Below are 20781 nucleotides of genomic sequence, written 5' to 3'. Positions count from 1 at the left end.
CACTCCAGCGGTTGTAGCAAAATTGACTAGGACAGCAAGTAGTAAATGTTGGAAAGAATGCAGAGACAGTGTATACACTGTTGGTAGAATGAATGGCATTTTCTCAAAAAGCTGAACATAGAAATCCCAGTATGATCCTGCTGGGAATACACCTTAAGGAGGGTTCTATTTTTGTTTTTTTAAGTATGAAAGAGGCTACTGGAAAACTACCGTAAAGCCATAAATTTCTTTTTTTCTTCATCCTGTAACTTACTCCTACTGTTTTTCTGTTTTGTGTCAGAAAACTGTTAGACCATCAACTGACATTTACTGAATTACTGAAGTAGGACATTGAAAAGGACCACATTCAACAGGAAGAGGAAATATGTTCATATCCACATTACTGTACACATCCACATGGTATTTAACACTAGATCAATTAACTTATCATGTTGTTGTTTTTATGTGCTGTCAAGACCCCTGCGACTCATAAAAACGCTATGTATAACAACCCTAAATGCTGCTCTATCTATCCTATGCCAATCTTACTGTCTCTGACACACATATTCCCATATAGTTAAAAAAATGCAGTCCTCTTTCTCTTTTCTCCTCTTCTTTACTCAAAATCAAGTTACTATTGCTAAAAATTATCTCTCATTTACTTGCAGTTAAAACAATTATTTTTTTTAAAAAAACTTATTCAATCTTACCAAACATAAACTAAACCTATTGTCATCAAATTCATTCCAATTAATCTAGACCCTTGAGGACAGAACGGCACAATCCAAAGGGTTTTCTGAATGCTGCAGGTGGGTTCCATCCACTGCCCAAAGAGTTGGCAGCACTTTAAACACTGTACGCAAAGAGCTCAGTATTCACAGGTAAATTTAGGTGTCATTCAGTTAGTTTGAACTTACAGAGACCTTATGTTCAACATAGCAAATGTTGCCAGGGCTGGTGCCATCTGCACAATCATTTCTATCTTTGTGATTAGGTGCCGAAGAATTATAACCACCGTAGGAAGGCTAGACCTGAACCTTGCCCAATCCAGTGCCATCCTCGTGGCTTCCATCATGCTTGAGCCCACTGTTAGACTGGGTCAATGCAGCCCATTGACAGTCTCCTTGTCTTTGGCTGACACTCTACTTTCCCCAGCACGACGTCCTTGACTTTCCCGATAACACGCCCCAAACATGCCAAAGATATTTAGCCATCGTTGCCTCTAAGTAATACCGTAGTTACGTTTTCTCCTAACAGATTTCTCACTCGTTAGGCAGTCCGTAGAGATATCCTGTACTCTTCCTCGACACCACAGTTCAAAGGTGTCCATTCTTTCCTACATTCCTTTATTCAGTGCCTAATTTTCGGATATATAATAAAAAAAAAACAACATAGCTTGGATTGAGTACGCCTTAATCTTTAAACAAGCACCTCTGTTCTTTAGCACTGTGCAGAGGTCTTCCATAGCAGATTTTCCCAAATGTAGCATATCTTTTGATCTCTTAAACGCTGCTACCATAGATGCTGATTGGGAAGCCTAATGAAGAGAGATCCTTGACAAATCGAATCTTTTCTTCATATATCATGTTCATATCTATTGATCCAGTGGTCCGGACTTTTCTTTTCTTGATGTTGAGATGTAATCTACATTGAAGACTAGAGTTTTTGATCTTATGGAGTAAGTACTTCAAGTTTTCTTTTCTCTTTGCATGCCAGGTTGTGTTACCTGCATAATTCAGGTGGTTGAGAAGTCTTCCTCCAATCCTGATGCCACATTTTTATTCACACAGTTCAGTTTCTCCAATTATATACTTAGGATGCATGAAAACTCCATGAACTTGGAGAAATAACAATAGTTATAGAAAGGCTTCAGGCCTTTTGTTCATAAGGTGGCTATGAGTCATCTTCGACTCAATGGCAATCAACAACAACAACAAGAAGAATAATTATGGGGAAAGGATACAACTGTAATAAACATCTTTCCTGATTTAAAATCATGCACTATTATTATGCTCTTTTGGAACATAGAAATCTATGATCTACGTATAGTTTTTTACACAAATCCAATTAAGTGTACAGGGAACCCTATTCTTTTCAATGGTATCCATAATTATGATCTTGTTGTTATGTGCCGTCGAGTCGTTTGCGACTCTTAGCGACCCTATGCACAACAGCCCTAAACCCTGCTCTATCCTGCGCCAACCGCACTGCCTATGACACACCCATCCCGATTACCCTAGTCACCGAATCAATCCATCTCATAGAGGGTCTTCCCCTCCTGCACTGTCCCTCCACCCTAGCAAGCATGATGTCCCTCTCCAAGGACCCGTCCCTCCTGGCAACATGTCCAAAGCATGTCAGACAAAGCCCCAGAATCCTTGCCTCCAAGGAGTAGCTTGGTTTAATCCTCTCCAAGATGAATCTGTTTGTTTTCCTGGCAGTCCATGGTACATTCAGTACTCTTCTCCAGCACCACAGCTCAAAGGCATCCACTCTCCTTCTGTCCTCCCTAGTCATTGTCCAACTCTCTGATGCATAACAAGCGATTGCAAATACCATGGCCAGTATCAGGCGCACCTTAGTCTCCAGAGACACACCGTTGCTCCTGAGTACTTTAGAGAGGTCCCAAACAGCAGACTTTCCCATCACGATACTCTTTTTGATTTCCTGACTGCTGGTGCCAAGAGTGTTGACTGTGGAGCCGAGCAAACTGAAGCTGTGAACAATCTCAATCTCTTTGCCATCCATCCTGACGCTGTACAATTAAATACACTGACTTTGTAAATAAAGCACAAATAAATATCTTTCTGATAATCTCTGCTTTTAGTCAAGATCCATCCGACATTAGTAATGATGTCAATTTTCCTGTTTGCATTGCAAAATCTGGATGGGCATCTAATGTGAGATTAAAAGCTCCAATTTATTCTTTCTTGTACGTCTACCATTATGCTTATTGAGAGTTCCATTCCTCTTATTTTACAACTCTTGATTTTTGCATTAAAGCTTAGCACATGTGTTCCACAGAATTAAACCATTTATGGTTAATTATTATTTGTCACCTCCTTATCAGTTACTAACCTGAAACTTACTGTTAGCATGGTTTGTGAAAGTCACTGATCCAGTGTAATTGGCTGGTTCAGCTAATTCTTCCTATGAAAGGTTCCAAAGTTCACAACAGAGATTCATTTCTCACTAGTGTAGCAGTTTAGTGCAGGTGTTTAAAGGGGATTCCCAGGCACTGGCCTCTTTCATCTATGACTTCATCATACCCCAGTGCCTATAATTCTCAGCTGGATCTCTGCATACAGTTGTGGAATGGGAGGGAAAACAACAAGTGTGTGAAGTATCATGCAAGAGAATTTATGGACCAAGTCTGGATGGAGATGCATAACCTCACTTCTATTTCTAATCCATTAGCCAACACTCAACCAACTTCCTGTACATTACAAAGGAGAGAAAGGGGAATGGAGGCTGGGATAGATTGTATCTAGGATAAAAGTTAAACATATTTGATGAACAATTAGTTAAATAATTGTGATTGCTTTTTAGGAAACAAAATATGCACTGGGCATGTATGTGGTGACACCGTTCCTCCTCTTATATTTTCCCCAAGGATGCTACTAATAAAGTTAAAATCAGTTAGCATGTCCAGTTAAAAATCTAATAGCTACAAGAAATACTTAGGCATTAGTGGTTCCTCAGGCTGTAGTGATCCATGAAATAAGAGGATTTCTCGGTCACCAGCCACCGGTGACTAATATATAACATTAGATTCCAGAAGAGAGACTACATTTTTAAAAATTAAGAATGGGATAAAAAGGTAATGCTATATAAAAACTCTAAAATCCTACTGGGCAATCAATAGATATATCCTCTACCCATACGATGTGGGAAAAGAGTTTATTAAACTACATTCTGCCCTCTCAGAGACACTCTGTTGTATCTTTTTCTTGTTTTTATTTTCTGAAATTTTATTTAGTTGTCATTACTCTCTATTGTTAAGAATTGCCTAGAACACCATAAAAGATGTTGTCTCTATATTTTTAATAATACTATTATCTTTCTTTTGTCATAGTGTAATTAACTGAGCAATAACATGTTTTTAAACCATTACTGGGCATGCATAAAATAAGAATTGGAGATTAGAGGCTTGTTGAGGTCTATGTTTCTATTAGATATGTTTGAGTCTTTTCCAACACAAGCCAACAGAAAGGAAATATCATCAATCATTCCTCAAATAACTACAATGTTGGCATACACTGATGTAGTCACAGTGTGTCAGTCCCTCTCTCTGGGTACCTTTCCTGTTTCCTTTGGCCTTCAGGTTTTCCAAACATGTCTTTCTCCAGGAACTGATCCCTCCTGATAACTGTGCCCAAAATATGTGAGACTAAATCTGTACCATCCTTTCTTCCACAGTGTATACTCGCAATACTTCTTTCAGGATAGATGTGTTTATCCTTTTAGTGGTCTATATGTTGTTGTTTGTTGTTGTTATGTGTCTATGAGTTGCTTGCAGTTCATAATAACCCCTATGTACTTGAGCTCTGAAGGCTGCCCTATCCTGAGCCAGTCTCACTGACTCTAACACACCTAACCCCATTATCTCAGTTACTGTGTCAATACATCTCATCCAGTGTTTTCCTCCCCTGCACTATCCTTCCAACCTTCCACGCATAATGTCCTTCTCCAATGGCTGGTCCCTGCTGGCCAGGTACCCAAAGTATCTGAGATAGAGCTTCAAAATACTTACCTCAAGGAGAAACTTGGTTTCACCCTCTCCAACATAGACCTGTTCATTCTCTTGGAAGTCCATGGTATGTTCAATACTCTTCTTTGGCACCACAACTCAAAGAAATCAATTCTCTCATTCTTGATCATTATCCAGCTCTCTGATGCATAGCAACTCATTGTGAAGACCATAGCTTGGATCATGCACACCTCGGTCCCTACACTAATTTCATTGATCTTTAGTATTCTCAAGAGGTCTCTGACTACAAATTTTTGCAATGCAATTTGTCTTTTGATTTCCTGGCTTCTGGTACCATGAGTCCTGATTGTGGAACCAAGCAAACTGAAGCTATAAGCAATTTCAATCTCTTCTCCATCTATCATGATGCTGCCAGTTGGCCCAGCAGTGGGAATTTCTTTTTTCTGGGTGTTGAGCTTCATTCCATATTAAAGGCTCCAGACTTCGATTTTCTGCAGCAAATGCTTCAGACTATCCTGTTTCAGCAAATTTTATATGTCTTCCTACAATCCTGATGGCCATATTCCTCTTTATAAAACTCTCGCTCCCAAAAATCTGTTCCACATATAGATTGAAAAGATATAGTACTTGAAACAGTATCTGCAAAAGGTTAAAGTTTGCAGTTTTCACTATGAATTATATCTTAACATCCATAAGACAAAAATTCTCACCACTGGACCCATAGGCAACATCATGATTGATGGAGAAAAGGTAGACGCTGCCAATTATTTCATCTCATGTGGATCCACAATCTCCTCCTGTGTCATTAACTACCTCTGAAAACTCACTGGAGGGTCAGCTATGGGTTGGCTACAACTCAATGGTAAATAATAACATTACATATTGCCATGGGAAAGTCTGCTGTTAGGGACCTCTCTAAAGTACTCAAGAGCAACGGTGTGTCTCTGGAGACAAAGGTGCGTCTGGTACAGGCCATGGTCTTTGTAATCACTTGTTATGCATCAGAGAGCTGGACAATGACCAAGGAGGATAGAAGGAGAATTGATGCCTTTGAGCTTTGGTGTTGGAGAAGAGTGCTTAAGGTGCCATGGACTGCTAAGAGAACAAACAGTTTCATCCAGGAGAGGGTTAAACCAGGCTGCTCCTTGGAGGCAAGGATTCTGAGGCTTCGTCTGACATACTTTGGTCATGTTGTAAGGAGAGACCGGTCCTTGGAGAGGGACATCATCATGCTTGGGAGGGTGGAGGGCAGGTGCAGGAGGGGAAGGCTCTCTGGGAGATGGATTGATTCGGTGACTGGGGCAATCGTGATGTGTGTGTTGGAGGCAATGAGATTGGCACAGGACAGAGCAGAATTTAGAGCTGTTGCACATAGGGTCACTATGAGTCACAAGCAACTCGACGGCAAATAACAACAACAGAGATATATATATATATATAATGTTGTTGTTGATTGCCATAGAGTTGAGCACGACTTGTAGCAACCCTATGAACAAAAGGTTTGAAGCATTTCTATGACTATCATCACTTATCAAAGTTAATAGCGTTTCCAGAGGCATATGGTTTAGGAAGTGGATGCAACTCCTGCTCTCAAACCTGTCTTAAACTGGAATCTCCACCAAACACTATCCACCATGGGGAACCATTATGACATTTGACACCCCGAAGGCACAAGGTTCAGGATCACAGCAACCCCAGGTTACCTCAGTACAGCATATTGACAGACGAGTACTGTACCACTTAGAAGAATGTTCCTTCAAAATATAGAACAACCAACTTTAAATACAAAGGTACTCCCCAAGTTCTTGTTGACTCTAAACAAGAGGCTTAAATTCAAAACCAAACAAACAAGACACAACAATCAACATAGTATGTTGGTGCTGTTGTTACTTGCTGTTGAGTCACCTGCACCATATAGTGACCCTATATACAGCAGCTCTGAACCCTTCCCTGTCCTGAGTTGCCCCAGTTTCTGTATCAATCTTGTCTTCCTCTCTTGCACTGTCCCTCAACCCTTCCAAAGACCATAGCCTGGATTAGGCACACCTTTGTTTCTAGAGTAACATAGTTGTTCTTCAGTACTCTAGAGAGGTCCATGACAGCAGATTTTCCCAATGCAATTTGTCTTTTCATTTCCTGGCAGCTGGTGTTAAGAGTATGGGAAAGATCTGATGTAAAAAAACAAAACAAAACAAAAACAAAAACAGAAAAAAAACCCAAAAAAACCAATTTATACAAACTTTGTAAGTAAACTAGTGTAAAAGAAAGATTTTACTTAAAAAAATAATCGTTTTCATCAACTTCAGTTAAGAAAGCTAAAATTTCAATTATTAAGATGCTTACTTAAGTACCTCTAATAGTTTTACACTTTCAGTTTGTAATAAAAATGTTTTCAATTTGAATTAACTAATCCCCTCTATGGAAGAAAGAGAAGATATTTTATTTCCATAAAGATTTATAGCCTTGGAAACTCCATGTGCATTTCACTCTCTCTCCATTGTTACTTTGAGCTGTGATTTATCCCATTTCCAGGATTTTGTTATTTCTTCAACTGACATATTCTGAGTATTATCAGAAATAACCAATGCCTCTGATATATTGATCTTGTGAAAGTAAGGGGTCATTAAAAGAGAGGATGACAAGCTTCCATGAGATGAATTCACACAATAACTTTTAGGTAAGGAGATTGTGAAAATAGTGCAGGATTGTATACAGTTCAAGGGGTTACTGTGAGTTAGAGTGGCACCCAACAGCAAGAAGGTAAGTCAGAATGATTTAATATCAATGGATTTTATGTCTAGCTTATATTTTTTTTCTGTTATTATTTTAATTTTGTTAACAAAATTATCCTTCTAGGCGGTCTGTGTAGCTTAAAATGGCCTTGACTTTCTTCTTAGTTTCAATTTTATGATATTTTGGTATACTTTATTCATAGAGCTTTATACCACTTTATTGGGATTATATTTATGATATTAGAGCAAATTTTTCATAAATACCTGAGATTTTTAAAAACATGCATCATCAAATGGTGTTAGCTTAATCTAGGTTCTTTCAGAAAGTTTTATCTAATAAATTTATGAGATAACAAGTTAACTTTCATATTTTTTAGCTAAATATTTTGTTTTTTATGTGTTTGTCTTTTTTTAATAAACTTTTCCTTCAAAATATTCACTGCGGCAAATTATCAAAGACAAATTGAAAGATCATTTTCAATATTTAGAGGATATAAATATTATAGATGATTTCGAAAAGACAGAAAAATAAACATCACCTTGAAAAATATTTATTGATCTTTTTTTTGGAGAAATGTTGGATGCAAACAGTATTTTAAAATATTTATTATAATGAATATATTATTCATTAAATACTAGTAGAGATGAGGATGTTTTATAACAAGCATTTCTGAAGTAGAGGTAAAATAATAAGTTCTACTAAACTTCTAAGATTTATTTTTTAAAATAATTATAAATCATAAATTTTGCAGAGCAAATAATTTTATAAACTGGACATTATGAAGAAGAATGTAGTATTATGATTGGTGGAAGACTCGTAAATAACCTACATTATTATTCAGATGACACAAACTTGTTTACTGAGAGTGAGAACTTGAAATGCTTGCTAAAGAAGATCAAAGACTACAGCCTTCAATATAAATTACATCTTAATATTAAGAAAAGGAAAATATTCTCACTACTGAAATAATAGGCAACATTTTACTAGATGAAGAAAAGATTAAAGTTGTCAGCTATTTCATCTTGCTTGGATCCACAATCAATATCCTTGGACCAGCAGTCAAGAAATCAAACCATATATTTCTTTGGGAAAATCTACTGAAAAAGACCTCTCCAAAGTGATGAGGAGCAATGATGACAGTTTAAAAGACTCGGGAGCTCTGGTGGCCTAGTGGCAAGAAGCTGCACTGCAATCCCAGAGGCACACGGTTCATATCCACCAGATGCTCTGCCGGGGAAGGAGGGGCAACCTCCTCCTGTACCAGTCAGACCAGAATTGACGGTACACACACCAAATAAAAAGTTGATAGTAGATCTGAGCAAGATGAAATAGTTAACAACCTCAATCTTTTCTCTGTCTATCATGATGCTGCTAACTGTCTTGGTGATGAGAATCTTTGTTTTCTTGATGTTGAGAAGCAATATACATTGAAGACTGTAGTCCGTGACCTTTCTGCAGTAAATGCTTCAAGTCCTCTGCAGTTTCAGTGCACAAGGTTGTATCATCTACACAACATAGACTGTCAATGACTCTTCTTCCAATCCTGATGCCATATTCTTTCTCAGAAAGTAGTTTAAGTACATAATACTATTTTATGATAATTAATAGGATTTACTAAACTTTCTTCCCCTGAACAAAGAAATCTCGTTATCACCATGTCTCCTACACACTTAACTAAGACTAGAATATTACAAGAAGCTATGGTTTTGCAGAGGTTAATCAGCTGGCTGGTAATCAGAAACTCAGCAAGGTTCACCCACCAATCACTTAGCAAAAGGTCTATGTTAGCAAGGGTGTGGCGAGATAGGAACTCTTATACACTATTGGTGGGGTTGTAAAATGGGACAACCACTCTGGAAGACAATTATACCACTTCCTCAAAAAGCTGAACATAGAAATTATATATGGCCCAGCTCTTCCACAACTTGGAATATACCCTGAGAAAATGTGAACTGAGGCATAAATGGAGACTTGTACACCAGTGTTCACAGAAACACTATTCACTATCCCAAGGACATAGAACAGCCCAAAAGTCCAGCCACAGATGAATGGACTGAGAAATTATGGTACATTCACATGATGGAATACTACACAGCACCCAGGAACAATGACTTTGTAAATCCCTACCTAAATTGGGAGGGATTGGAGAGTATAATGGTAAGTTAATTAACTCAGTCCCATAAGGACAAATACTCTGTAGGATTATTATTGTAGAAATAGATAACTAGTAAAATATATATGAGGATCTAAGGAGGGGAGCAGGAGAGCAGAGAGGTGAGGATGGGTGGGGGCGTAATCATGGGTCACATGGTTTGATGGGTGGAAGGAGGTATGGTTTGGGGAGGTGGGGGCAATCCAGTGTGAAGGGCAATGAATAAGAAATTTGTAGACAAACCAGTGTAAATTTAAATTTTAAAAGAAGGGGGAAAATCTGGTTGAATTATCTAAAGAGTATGTCCTTAGAAACCCTAGAGGGAAGTTCTCATCTGTCTTAAACACTGCTGCGAGTCTGAATTGACTCTTTGACAAAGAGTGCTGGTGCGCATTTAATGCCCTGCTGGTATTCTTCCAATCCTAATTGTTAAGGATCTCAGATGATTCCTGATTAGATGAGTATAGTGACAAGCCACAGCCTTGATGCACACCACCCCTTCGTGTAAACTTGTTTACAGATTCAATGAGTATCATGCCATGCTTCAATCTAGATCCCTTATTGCACACCATCCCTTACTGTGAACTTGTTTTGTTTAAACAACTGCATTTTGGTATCTGTTATGTTTTTCACTAAGCACATATTAAATCTCATTCTATCCAATGTTTTCCATCATTTGTTCTGATGAATAGTCAAAGATCTTAAATAATACAATAAAACACAAATAGATATCTTTCTGGTAGACAGGTCACTAGTTGGATCCTGGCTGAAAGCAAGGAATACCAGCACAATGTCCGTTTGTGTTTTATTGACTATGAAAAAGCATTTGACTATGTGGATCATGACAAACCATGGATAACTTTGAGAAGAATGGAAATCCCACAACACTTAATGGTGCTTATGTGAAACTCATACCTAGACAAAGAAACTGTTGTCCAAACAGAAAAACGGAACACTACATGTTTTAAAATCAGAAAATGTGTATATCAGGGTTGTATTCTTTCTCTGCATCTGTTGAGTCTACAATAATTCATGAAAATGGGTCCTGTGAAGAGGATTATAACATAGGATTGGAGGAAGACTGATCTATAACTTATGCTATGCAGATAACACAACCTTGCTTTCTGAAAGTGAGGAGGACTTAAAACACTTACTGCAGAGGACCAAAGACAACAGCTTGCAATATGGATTGCATGTCAAGATTAAGAAGACCAAAATCCTCACCACTGGGGTAACAGGCAAGATTATGATAGATGGAAAAATGGTTGAAATTGCCAACAATTTCATCCTACTTGGATCCACACTCAATACCACTGGTAACAGCAGTCAGAAGACCAGGAGATGTATTGTACAGTGCAAGTCTACTGTCAGGAATCACTCCAAATTACTGAGGAGTAATGATGCCAGTTCTCAGTGCTTCAGTTGCTTGATTTGTATCAGAGAGCTGGACAGTGAATAAAGATGACAGAAGAAGAATTGATGCCTCTGAAGTGTGGTGTTGGAGAAGAACACAGAATGACCCATGAACTAAAAAAAGAAAAGCAAAGAAGAAATATGTCTTGGATAAAATGCCGTCAGAGTACTCCTTGGAGGCAAGGATAGTGAAATTTCATCTCTGTTTTGGACATATTGCTGGAGAGGCTATTTTTAGGAAAGAGATAAAATTCATGGACAAGTGGAGAGTCATCTAAAGAAAGGGAAACTTTCAGTGGGATGGATTGACCAAAGTGAGTGTAACAATATTTTTAAGTGTGTCAAAGATAGTGGTGATGACACAGGATAGAACAAGTTTCAGATCTGTTGAGTCATACTCACTATGCGTCATACGGCACTGAGAAACAACAATAACAATTCACTAAAACAGGTAAACATCTTTAAACAAGATCTATGTGACATCAGCAGTGAGATTCTTTGTTCACTATCTCTTCTGAATCTGGCTTGAATTTCTGACAGTCTTATGTGGATTTCCTATAGTGACTATTTGTTGATTATAGGGATATTTTACTGGTGTGACACATTTAGATCTTTGCTAAAATATGTCCAACATTATTATAACAGAAGGAAATACTGAAGTTATCTTGGATTTCATTTTTCTCCCACCTACAATCAATGTTCATGGAAGCATCAATAAAGAAATCAAATGATGGTAAATCTGAGCAAACGATTTTTTTTAATTTCCTAAAGCAAAGATAACACTTTCTGAACCCAAACCATGCTATTTTCAATAGTTCCATATACACATGAAAGTTAGAAAATGAAAAAAAAAATACTAAAGAATGAATGCATTTGAATTATGGCAATGCCTAAAATAACTGACTATATCATAGACTTCAAAAAGAACAAATAAATTTGAGTTGGAAAATGGATAATCAGAATATTTCTTAGAATCAAGAAGAGAGAGATTTTGTCTCACATTTTCAGTTTTGAGAAGGTTCAGTTTCTGAAGAAGGACATCCTGCTTAGGCATGCAAAGAAACAGAGAAAAAGAGGAAGTCCTTCAATAAGATTTATTAACAGAGTCTATGCAACAATGGACTGAATCATTGTAATGGTTGTTAAGAATGGGATTGCGCTTTCTGTTAGTATAACATAGGTTCCCATGAATCCAAATTCACTCAACAACACCTGGCATTGGCAATATAATATATATATTAAACTATGAGCATAATTATTCTGTGTCTAATCATTCAGTTTTAAATAATAAAATTTTTTGTCTATTTCTGACCCAAAATTGTATTATATTCATTGTAGAGTTTTAAGTAAGCTAATCATAGCTTCCAGATTTTGCTTTACACCATTTAATGATATATATTTAACTATATTATTTTTGTAATGGTCCTTTAAAGAGTCAAATTAAAAAAATTTTCAAGAATTAGAACTTGAGCATCTACATAACTTGTAGAAATACTCCATTTGTCTTTGCAGATATGACACCTTTTCTGATTCTTCTCAAATATAACTGATCATTTTCTATTGCATTCTTTTTACATATATAATATGACTGCTAAGCATCATTCCAATTGTATAATCTATTAATTTCTATTTTAACAATAAAAATAACTTCAAAATTTTTTATCTAAATAATTAATATTCAGTAATTTCTCAAAACATTTTATAAGGGTTCTGTTGACCTGTGACAAAGATACTCAGCTGATAAAGACTGACAGCCTTGGAAATCTTATATAATGCTTTTACTCTGTCTGCAAGTGTCTCTCTGAGTCAGAATCAACTTGATGGCTATGAGTCTTTCACATTACAATATAATATAAGGTGATATTATATGAAGAATTGTAGTTCCAAAAATCATATTAAATCTAAGTTCTTGTATCAGAGCACTCTCTGGACTCCCTCCAGCATGCATTTGCTCGTTTGTGATGTTTCCTGTTGTGCAATATCATAGCTCTCTCCATACATGTCCATCCATTAGACTTTCTTTGTATTTGAACCCTCAAATTTTCACATTGCAGTTTTGTGTGTTCCATGTGATTCATCCATCATAGAATGCAAATTTCTTAAGTGTAGATGTCTCAGATGTCCTACAACTCACTGTAAATAAATAAATAAATAATAAATTCCAAATTAATGATGTACTGCACAAATAATTTAGCTTAGCAGGAAACACTACCAACCTGCCAACGTTATATTTTATGTACCACCCGCTCTTTTCACGTGTCACTGTTATGTGCCACAAAGTCACCTGCAATCTACAGCAATCCTATGTACAACAGCTCTGAAGCCTGCCCTGTCCTGAGCCAGTCTTATTGATTCCAACACAATTAACCTGATTTGGTCAGATACTGTATCAATCCATCTCATCTGGGGTCTTCCTCTTTTGTCCTGTCCCTCAGCCCTTCCTAGCATGATATCCTACTATACGGACCAATCTCTCTAGGTGACGTGCCTAAAGTATGTGAGATGGAACTCCAAATCCTAGCTGCCAAGGAGAAACTTAGTCTCACCCTCTCCAAGACAGACTTGTTTGGATTTTTGGCAGTTCATGGTATGTTCAAGACTCTTTTCTAGCATCACAACTTGAAGGCATAGATTCTTTTTCTGTCATTTTTACTCATTGCCCAGCTCTCTAATGAATAGAAGTAAGTAATGTCAAAGACCATGGCCTGGATTAAGTACACCTTAGTCTCTAGACTGATATCGTTGCTTCTCAGTACTCTGAAGAAGTGCCTGAGAGCAGATTTTTCCCACTGCGAATTGTCTTTCGATCTCCTGACTGCTGGTGCTAAGAGTGTTGATTGTGGAGCTGAGCAAGCAATTGTTAAAAACCTCAATCTCTTCTCCATTCATCATGGTGTTGCCAGTTGGTCCAGTGGTGAGAATCTTTGTCTTCCTGATGTTGAGCTTCAATCCATATTGAAGACTACAGTCTTGACCTTCTCCCACAAGTGCTTCCAGTCTTCTTCAGTTTCAGCAAACAAGATCTATTATCTGCATGTGTCACCTTCTCCCATGTAGTTATTGTTGTCATTATATGCTATCAAGTCACATAAAACTCATAGTGACCCTATGTTCAATAGCCCTGAAACCTACTCTATCCTGTGCCAACCTAACTGTCTTTGAAACGCCTACCCTCATTATCCCAGTCACTGAATCCATCCATCTCATCAAGGGTCTTCCTCTCTTGTGCTGTCCCTCTACCCTTCCAAGAATGGTGTCCCTCTCCAAGGATAGGTACCTCCCTGAAACATGCCCAAAGTATGTTGGATGAAGACTCAGAAACTTTGCCTCTAATGAGCAATCTGTTTCACCCTCTCCAGGTTAAACCTGTTCATTCTCCTGGCAATCCAAGGTGTATAGTCAATACTCTTCTCCAGCACCACAGCTCAGAGGCATCAATTCTCTCTCATTCTTAGTCATTCTTCAGCTTTATGATGCATAGCAAGTGATTGCAAAGACATTGGTCTGGATCAGGCAAACCTTAGCCTCCAGATGGACATAGTTGTTCTCCAGTACTCTGGAGAGGTGCCTGAGAGCAGCATTTCTGACTGCAATTTGTTTTTTTATTTCCCATCTGCTGGTACCCAGAGTATTGATTGTGGATCCAAGCAAACTGAAGCTGTTAACAATCTCAATCTCTTCACCATCTATCATGATGCTGTCAATTGGCCCAGTGGTGAGAATCTTTGCTTTCTTGATGTTGAACTTCAATCCATATTGAAGGCTACAGTGCTTGACTTTCTGTGGCAAGTGATTCAAGCCCTCCACAGTTTCAGCAAGAAGGGTAAGAGACTTCAGGTTGCTGGGGTGTCATCTGCATAACACAAATTGTTGATGGATCTTCCTCCAATCCTCATGTCACATTCCTCCTCATAGAACCCAGTCTCCCAGATTATCTGTGATTCTGCATATAGATTGAAAAGGGATAGTGATAGGACATATCCCTTCTGTACACTCTCCTCCCATACAAAATTTAAATATTTTCCTGTCCTGGTTTCTTACCTAGAGTAGCAATTATTGGATTTTGTTGGTTTTGTTTTGTTTTTGTTTTTCAACAATAATAGTCCTTGGACCTGAAGCGCCTGCTGCAGAGTGTCAAGGACTGCAGCCTACAATATGGATTGAGGCTCAATGTCAAGAAGACAAAGATTCTCACCACTGGACCAATTAGCAGCATCAGGATGGATGGTGAAGAGATTGAGATTGTACACAGCTTTAGTTTGCTTGGCTCCATAGTCAACAGTCTTGGCACCAGCAGCCAGGAAATTAAAAGGCGCATTGCCATGGGAAAGGTCTGCTGTTAGGGACCTCTCCAAAGTGCTGAAGAGCAGTGGTGTCTCTCTGGAGACTAAGGTGCGTCTGATACAGGCCATGGTCTTTGCAATCACTTGTTATGCATCAGAGAGTTGGACAATGATCAAGGAGGATAGAAGGAGAATTGATGCCTTTGAGCTGTGGTGCTGGAGAAGAGTATTGAGAATACCATGGACTGCTAGGAAAACAAACAGATTTGTCCTGGAGAGGGTTAAACCGGGTGGCTCCTTGGAGGCAAGGATTCTGAGGCTCCGTCTAACCTACTTTGGACATGTTGTGAGGAGAGACCGGTCCTTAGAGAGGGACATCATGCTTGGGAGGGTGGAGGGACGGCGCAGGAGAGGAAGGCCCTCTATGAGGTGGATTGATTCAGTGACTGGGATAATTGGGATGGGAGTGTCAGAGACAGTGCGATTGGCACAGGACAGAGCGGAGTTTAGGGCTGTTGTACATAGGGTTGCTATGAGTCGCAGGTGACTCGACGGCACATAACAACAATAACAACAGTAGTCCTTGACGTCCTTCAAAATAAGAAAAAATGTTATGTCTATTTTACAATGAGGGAATCCCAAATACAAGATATTATGAATTAATTTATATATCTTTAAAATACAGAAAGTGAGAACCAAGATGGCAGGAGTGGTGGAAACAACCTAACGAGCTGCAGAAACAGCAAGTCCCATGGAAATGGGCCACTATAACCCTCTACAGTCCTCTATTTATAGATAAGTGAATAATTAAACACTTGATTACGTGTCTTCAATATGGATTGAGACACAACTTCAAGAGATCAGTTTCTTAAAGAAGAACGGGTGGGTCCCATGGCTCACAGTCCCCCACTGCCACACTTACACCACTGCAGCTCTATGAGGCCCCCATGGCCAGACCCCAGGAATACCCTCACCTGGGAGGGATGGCAGGCACTGGGCCCCAAGGCTGGTGCAGTGGAGCCTCCGCACTGTTGCAGAATAGACTTGTTCTGGGAAGAATTCTTGGAATCAAGATGGCGATGTCAGGGGATGTGGCTTGGTGAGCAGGAGGCCCAGCAGGCTGCACTGAAGCAGGCCGGGCAACTAAAATGTGCCCAAACAGCCAAGCAATGGACTGCTGGTCATCAGTGTGGACTGGAGCTCAACATCAGGAGGAAGGAGCTTCTCTGGGGAACATGGGTGGGTCCCACTTACTCCCTTTGTCTGCTGCTGAGCCCATGCTGCCGTGATCCTATGGGGCCAGCATGCTCTGGGCCCACAGTAACCTAGCCTAGACCGAGTGATGGGAACTGGGCCCAATGGCTCGTGTGGCAGAGCCCCTCTGCAGCCAGTAAGCCGTGGCTGCCAGTGCAGGAGCGGGAGGCTGGGGGCTGTGGTGATGGCAGTGATGGCACCTCTGCAGGAGGTGAAGGTCTTGATAAGGGAAAGCATCTTGCTGTCGGTGAAGATTTCCTTGGACAGGCCAGAGAAGATGATCATCAACACAATGGACTGCTAAGGGTCCCTATGAGTTGTCTATGATTTTAGAATACTTAACAACAGCAACATATCTGAGATGGCAGATATGCTCAATACACCACATCATTTGCTCTCTTGACTACTGCTGCCAAGGTCTGTGTTCCACTCTCAAATCCTCTTCTCTATTAATAAAGGGGGGGTGCTCTATTTATAAAGAGGGAGCAGTGATGCCTATTTCAAGTTGCATTCTGACCTCTAAAGGGAGCGAGGGTAATAGTAGTGGTGCTGGAATTGGGGGCGCTGTCCCTGGCCATTCAGTGAGGCACAGGGTCTAGACTTTGGGGGGGATTTTGGTAGGCAGGTGTGCCACCCAGCCTCCAGAGTATTTCACCCAGCCCTTGAGGTGTGCTGTTTAGTCCCTGAGGTGAGCTGTTTTGCCCTGAGGTGAGCTGTTTGGCCCTCAGGGTAAGCCAGTTGGCCCTTTGGGTGAGCTGTTCGGCTCTCAGGGTGAGCTGTTTGGCCGTTGGGGTTTACCATCTGACCCCAGGGAAGAGACTTCAGGTTGCTGGGGAATACTGCCTAGTGTATACAGAGAATTTTGTCTAGGCCAATTTCTTCCACCTTTTCCCCCAGTGCAACTGTAAATAACACCTCCAAAGCCCTTCTATTTGTAACTCACAAGTTTATTCTCTCTAGCTTTGCTCCCTTTCCTATAGGTAACTTTAACACTGAGTTTTACTCCATACCTGAACCCTGAACCCAGTTCGAGAGACAAAAAGGAAATATAACTGTCAACTAAGGAAGTGAAAGAGGATAGAGCCTTAAGGTTCAGCTAGCCATCCTCAATGAACCCACCTAGGCAAACACTTTGCAGTCCAGAGGGCAGTAGATGTCAAGAAAATACCTTCTAACAGAACAAGAAGGCATGCAGCTTCAACTCAGGACCACCAGTAAGGTGTTAAAGTGAGCTCACCTTCCCACCTTTCTCCTTCCTCCTTCACATCAACACGTCTGTTCTGCATGAAGCCAGAGAGTCTGTGCCCCATTCCCAAATGAGAAACCCACAAGTGAATAAGACAATTTCTTTGTTTAAAAAAAATAAATAAATAACATTGGACTGTACTTACCATTGCCCTCTCTCTTCAGGTCTCCACTGAATCTTTCTCATGTACTTCGCCTACTTCCCCCGCACATCAAGATGTGCAGCCCTGCAATTTCATCCCTGTTCATCCTGATCCTTCAGTTCCCAAACCTCACCCCCTTGTATCTCCATACATGTTTTTCACAAGAAAGAAACAAATTAAGTAAATAAATAAAAGACAAAAAGTGTTTTCATTCTTATGTATAAGAATTTCAGTTTTCCAGACTTTCTAATTTGGGACAGTCCATATTTTATCAATTCCAGTAATTCTTAAATGATCCCACATTTAAAAGTTACCTCTAAAAACAACACAAAAGAGTGGTCCTGAGAATAATTCTTCTGAGAAGTTATTCTCTAATATTTCATCTTCCCTTTTACTGAAAGCTTCAAAGAGTAAGAGTCACATAAATTTTAAATTTTCTTAACAGTATTAATATTTAACTGACTCTTTCTCAAAAATATAATGTCTTAAAAATACTTATTTGAAATAAGTTGATGGTTTTTTAGTACCAAAATGTTACCTTTCAACCAAGATTTAAACCATGTCTGATTAGATATATTCAAGGAAAAGTAGCAAAAGTTAAGAAAAATGTTATATTTCTTAGGAAAATGTTAACATTTACAGGATTGCAAGCTTAGGGTTTACATTCATCTGAGACCAACAGCGCAGCAAGAAATAGAGTCATTAAAATAGAAAAACGCTGAACTTTACAGTTGCAAAGAATGTTGTTTAAAAGTTCAACTTCTCTGGGAAGCCCTCTCCAAGAATTTGTTCCTCTTATTGCCCAAACTAGTTTTGTGTATAGTTTTACATAGCTTATAATAACAACATCATTAAATAAGCCAGGGTGATACTTTAACAACATAAGGAACCTGGATTTAACACCCATTTTAACACAATTCCAGTACAACTTAAAATGTGGCATCAATAAGCATAAAAATAATTCAAAGTTATTATATATGGATGAATAGTTCATGTACCAGGAATTGTAACAGGGGCTAAACAGATGTTATTTTCAAATTCACACCCAGTTAGATAAGTTTTGTTTTGTTTTTTGTATTTTTTTAAAAAATAAACCCCAATAATTTAATTCTGGGAAAACATGTCATTTACCTAAGGCCATGCTGGAAGCAGGAGTGGCATTCACTTCCTAAACAACATGCCTCTGGAAACTCTATGAACTTGATAAATGATGATAGTTATAGAAAGGCTTCAGGCCTTTTGTTCATAGAGCTGCTATGAATCATGCTTGAATCGACAACAAACAACAACAACATGTGGGTAATAAGTATAACATTTGAATTAATTTTTTCTGTATTGTATAATAACTAAGAAATAAACTGATGCAGTGACTGAAGCAATGGGAATATTATGTGTCAAAAGTGCAGCAGTGCAACACAGATGAGGATGGTAAAGATAGGACAGAGATCAAGTCTGTTAGAGTCGTTAGGCAGTATACTGGCATAGATGGCAACTAACAAAAAGTTTACCTTGATTCCTGTTTGCATTTATATCATCTTCAGATAGACTCACAACCAATGGCCAGTAAACATTGCACCCAAATTGTCATGAGAACCAGAGATCAAACCTCTGTAGAGTCAGCCTTTGGGACTAGATTTAAGTGCTTTTGGTCAAACATTCTTCCAAGTGTTATAGCATGGTCTGTCCATTTGCTTTACAGAGGTAAACTGTAGTTGCTGTGATGCTAAACACTGTGACACTGATGTGTCAAATGCAATAATGGTACCCATGGTGAACAGTGTTTGGTGGAATTTCCCATTTAAAACAAGCTTGGAAGCAGGAGTGGCATCCACTTCTAAAATAGTTTGCCTCTGGAAACTCTATAAACTTGGAGAAATGAAAAAATTTATACAAGTGTTCAGGTCTTTAATTCATAGGGTCTCTATGAGTCGTCTACAACTTGAAGAGACTTACCAACAACAACACAACAGTTAGACTCCTTCTCTGATAAAAAGCAATATAATTTAAAGCAAAATCAAAATTCCACCCAAACACTGCCACTTTACTACTACTTGAGAAACAGGATACACACCACCAGCATTTCATATGGGTAGTGACTGTGGAATTATTAATATGTGATTCAGGCAGAGGGAAAGGGAATTGAATCTTGAAGAGTGAATTGAATGAACATGTTCTGAACCACACAGGTGTAAAAAAAATGCACTCATGCTGGCATTAATTTCTAACATTATTTTCTATGAGCCACACAAATATTTCTGTATATTAAAAAATCATAAGCATGTATTGCTATAATTTGTTCATATTTAATTCTTGTGAGATAAGAATAGAAAATAGAAGAAAGACTAGCTGTCAAAGATTACCAGTTTTAGAATTATATCACTGAAGTCCAGAAATCAGATTCCATTTTAAATTTTGATATTATATTTAACAAAATTTAGAATTCCATCTTTTGAAAATTAAATCTAATAAAGGAAATGTCCAAGTGATATTCAGCTCTAACAATGCCAGTCAGCCCCTAGGTATTTACATTATAACAATAATAATGTCATCAGTCATTTTAGGGTAATCATGTACATGAAACCAGTATTTAGTATGAATAAAATAGCATCTTCTTGTTAGGTGACATCAAGTTGAGTACAACTGTAAGAAATCCTATAAACAAAATATATGAACACTGATCTATTCTGCACCATTCTCACACTTCCTGACACACAAGAGCCCATTGCAATAGTCACTATGTCAATACACTTAATTAACAGCCTTCATATATAAACATTCTTCTAGGTTGTGTAACCTTGGTGTGTCTACTTGCTGTACAGAGGTAACTCATGGTTGCTGTGAAGAGTCAAATGCGAGAATGGTTACCCA

The sequence above is a fragment of the Elephantulus edwardii genome, unplaced genomic scaffold, assembly GCF_000299155.1.
Source record: "Elephantulus edwardii isolate Elephantulus edwardi_28Jun2011 unplaced genomic scaffold, EleEdw1.0 scaffold00112, whole genome shotgun sequence".
Classification (NCBI taxonomy): domain Eukaryota; kingdom Metazoa; phylum Chordata; class Mammalia; order Macroscelidea; family Macroscelididae; genus Elephantulus; species Elephantulus edwardii.
The sequence above is the reverse complement of the archived record's forward strand: the minus strand, read 5'-3'. Positions refer to the sequence as shown.